Below are 4,169 nucleotides of genomic sequence, written 5' to 3' on the forward strand. Positions count from 1 at the left end.
ACCTGCTCCAAAATCCTAGCCGCCTTGCCTTTAAAGTGCTCGCCAAAAGCCTCGCAAAAAGTCCTCAAAGAATAGGGTAAATGTCTTATTTAAAGCCTAAAACCGCACCTATCACATGCCCCCACGTGTCCATGTGGATTTTTAACACGCGCAAGTGGGCTGCAGGAATTTCCACGCGGCGCGTGAACAGTAATTTTGCTGCAGTGAATTGGTACAGTACTTTGCTACAATAATTTTCACAAAAGGCGGTCCAAACACTCTTCTCTTGAGGCCACATGTCTGGGCACACGTCCATGTGGTAGGCTATACGACTTTTCTTCATCGACCCATCTTTGAAAGGTCTTGCAATCTTCACAAAGAGAAGGAACATGAAGATGTGGCTGCCTTTGTGCCTAATAAGTGCTTGTGTGATAAGAATGTGAAGCGTTCATTCGTTATGATGAGCATTACTTTTGTCAGGTTTTAGCGCTAATACGTGTGTATTTATGTACTTTTATGCATGTTGGGTTGTGAGGCCGATTATTTGCGAAAGAAGCCATTGTAGATCGTTTTACGCATTATTTGGAGGAGATCTTGAGAAGGCCCAAACGCGGAGACATGAGTCGGCTTTGTAATGATAGAATGTATGCCAACCTCCTTGTATTTGAGTTCAGGCAATGATTCGGTGGGGCACGAAGTCAGTTACATCCTAGTATTCCGGCTTGTGCATATTTAGCAAGATCTTCACCAACGCGACCGTTTATTCAAAAACCAAGACAATCTAAAACGTGAGCGTGTGCCAGTTTAGGTTACCTCGATGAAAGCATGGATTCAGGAGTATTTCGGCCATACTGTAGCAGGGTACTGCAGAAATCAGTGTAGTAAATCACTATAGCAGGTACTGTTTACATCCTGCCGAAGAAGGAGCAAAACAGAGGAGCCACATAGGCGTGTGGAAATTCCACACGCCCGTGGGTTGATTTCATAGGCCTGTGTGGAATATCCATAGGGGCGTGTGGAATCCTGATTCCAACCCTATTTAAGACCGATTTCAGCCTCGATTTCAACATTTTTTTCTCCATCTTTTCCTCATCTTGAGAGAGGCTGTGGTTAGGGTTTTGAGAGGTATTGGCTAGGGATTTGGAGAGGTTGTACGGCTCTGACATCGTCATCTTTTTGGAAGAAGGTTGGTAAGGGAGCCTCCGTCGGATTAATTCGGCGAGGCATATCTTATACCAGACAAGGGGATCTTGGGACGAGTAGAGGACTCTCCACAAGACCATCGCCACGACTATCGAGGGGGTTTTCCTATGGATTGCTTTCTTTTACTTTTGATTTCATTATCGTTGGTATTGTGCGCCATGAAGAGCTAAATCCCTAGTGGGTACTTGGGTATTTGTGAAACCTAGGATGTATTAGTTTGATTGAATCATTTTATTATGCTTTCAATTAATTGATGTTATTGTGAGTTCCAATCTTGAATGTTTGATTGTTTGAATACTCTCTTAGAGTGACACTAGGGTTGAGAGTTCTTGCGGTAACCCTTGTGAGTGAGTGACACACCACGAGACTTAGATGAAGCTTGATTGGAGAGGGTTGAGACGGTGAGTCGATAGATACAGGAGCGCCCCCTTTTCCCTCCGGTGTGATAGATTCTACCTCCGTTCCTCGAGTTTTTTACGGCCATAATAGAATGAATGAGCTAAAGGATGACCCTCCGCTTGGGCTTAGTTGCGAGTGCAACGGAGTGAAGCGTTGAGGTGATTTTAGCATCTAGGGCTTAATTGTGGTTAGGGACCTTTCTTCTAGACCAAGGGTTAGGTCTACAATTAAGAAGAGATTTATCACATGGAATCCCTAGAACTTAATGCAATCTTTCTTACGAGTGCGAGATTGTGAGGTTGTTCAACCTCTCCTCCGGGACATCTAGAGGCTTAGGCTTGGTTAACCCTAGATTCGGGGCTATGCATTAAAGGATGTCCCTGACTCACCATTGCATTAGTTTGGAAGCAAAATAGAGAGTTCTTGCACTTGAAACGATTTTCCTAGGCGGATCAATACCCGGGTACTCCATCTTTATCGATTGCCTTACCTTCTACTTTACTTTTTCTTTCTTTCGGGTTGTTTTACTTGTGAGAATTGAATCTTATCACACATATCACTATTTATCTTTCATATAGTTAAGAAGCAATTTAAGTATTTTTATTCCCTTTTTCCCTGTGGATACGATACCCCACTCACCTGTGATTTATTACTTCGATAACTCCGTGCACTTGCGGGGAGCCTTGTCATGTTTTTACCGCCGTTGCGGTGGAGAAGGCGTTTAGAGATACTTTTCACTCTTGTTTCCTTAGCTATTCCTTTATACATTCAATTTCACATTTTCTTTTCTATCATCGTTCTGATTTATTTTTTTTCCTTTGTGCAGCTTCAGGTTGATGACCGGAGGAAACCCCTCAATATTGATTGAAGGAGATCCCGAGCTTGAAAGAACACTTAGAAGAAAAGGGAAAGGACCTGTGGAAGAACAACCTAATCTAGCTGATTTCGAAGTTGATGGGTCAGATAATATGGCAGAACAGAATGAGCAGTAGAGGACACTCTCTGATTATGCTATACGCTCTGTTTTGGGCACACAATCGAGTATTGTGCGACCTCCAATTACAGCTCAGAATTTTGAGCTAAAGTCGGTATTCATCCACATGTTGCAGCTATCTGCACAGTTCAATGGTTTGGCCGATGAGGATTCATACAGTCACATAGAGAACTTTGTCGAAGTGTGTGATATGCTTAAGATAAACGGGATGACGGATGATGGCATCAAGTTGAGAGCCTTCAAATTTTCCCTATAAGGGAGAGCAAAGCAGTGGCTACACTCATTACCTAGAGCCTCGATCACTACATGGGAGGAGATGGTAGAAGCTTCTCTAACCAGTTATTTCCCTCCTGGAAAATCTGCAATGCTTAGGAATAAGATCTCATCCTTTGTACAGTCGGAATTGGAGTCTCTATTTCAGACATGGGAAAGGTTCAAGGAGCTCATGAGAAAGTGTCCACAACATAAATTCCCAGAGTGGGTGATTGTTCAGACTTTTTACAACGGGTTGTATCCAAGTACAAGACAACTCTTGGATGTGGCAGTAGGAGCTACCTTAGGTAGCAGGACCCCTGATGAGGCCCGTCAACTTATTGAAGAAATGGGTTTAAATAGCTACGAATGGAATGCCATTGAGAAGAAAAAGATGGCCGGTCTTCATGAGATAGACGCAGTAACTTCGTTGGCTGTGCAAGTGGAAAATTTGAGTAAGAAGTTAGATCTTATAACTTCAAATAGAGTGGCGGCCGTGAGTACTTGCACCGGGTATGGTGGATGACATGCTTCCTCTGATTGCCCGATCTCTATTGGTGATGCATCTTTGGTTGAGAACGTCAATTTTGTAGGTAATGGCATGAGGACTCAAGGAAACCCATATAGCAATACCTATAATCCAGGTTGGAAGAATCATCCCAATTTCTCGTGTAGCAACCAAAGTCTACAAAAGGCCATGGGGCCACCGGGTTTCCAACAACAAGCCCGAACGTGGAAAATAGAGTTTCAGGTTTGGGAACCCGAATGAATGATTTGGAGAAGGCCTTGACTAGATTTGTGCAATCTTCAAATACAAGGTTTGAATCACTTGAGGCTACACTTCGCAATCACACCGCCTCTTTGCATAACCTTGGAAATCAGGTGGGGCAGATTGCGAAGTTTCTCTCGGAAAAGCCATATGGAAGCTTGCCGTGCAATACCGAGACCAACCCTAGAGAGCATGTGAAGGTGATCACTTTGAGAAGTGGTCGTGAGGTTGAAGGTAGGCTTTCGGGTGAGAAGCCAAAAGAACACGCACCCGAGGTTATAGAGGTTGAAGAGGGAACAAGCAAAGAGAAAGAGATGGCAACCCCACCTTTCAAACTAAGAATCCCTTATCCCTCTAGATTGAATAATGACCAAGGGGTTGAACAGTACAAGAAGTTCCTGAGTTTGTTCAAACAACTCTACATCAATATTTCTTTTGTTGAGGTATTACCTCAAATGCCTAAGTATGTGAAATTCTTGAAAGACTTGTTGACTAACAAGAGGAAGTTGGAGGACAGTGCTTCAGTGATTTTAGATGCATCTTGCTCGGCGGTGTTGCAAAAGAACATGCCGA

The 4,169-nt window shown here is 43.4% G+C and overlaps 1 non-coding gene across 1 annotated transcript; it reads right to left on the bottom strand.

Moving 5' to 3' along the window:
- Positions 1–2,939: 2,939 nt before the first annotated feature.
- Positions 2,940–3,046, bottom strand: LOC120266481. Its single transcript, XR_005538183.1, has one exon. It is a non-coding gene; the product is annotated as a small nucleolar RNA R71 (small nucleolar RNA).
- Between the last annotated feature and the right edge of the window lie 1,123 nt (positions 3,047–4,169).

Source organism: Dioscorea cayenensis, chromosome 1, assembly GCF_009730915.1.
Source record: "Dioscorea cayenensis subsp. rotundata cultivar TDr96_F1 chromosome 1, TDr96_F1_v2_PseudoChromosome.rev07_lg8_w22 25.fasta, whole genome shotgun sequence".
In the NCBI taxonomy this organism is placed as follows: Eukaryota; Viridiplantae; Streptophyta; class Magnoliopsida; order Dioscoreales; family Dioscoreaceae; genus Dioscorea; species Dioscorea cayenensis.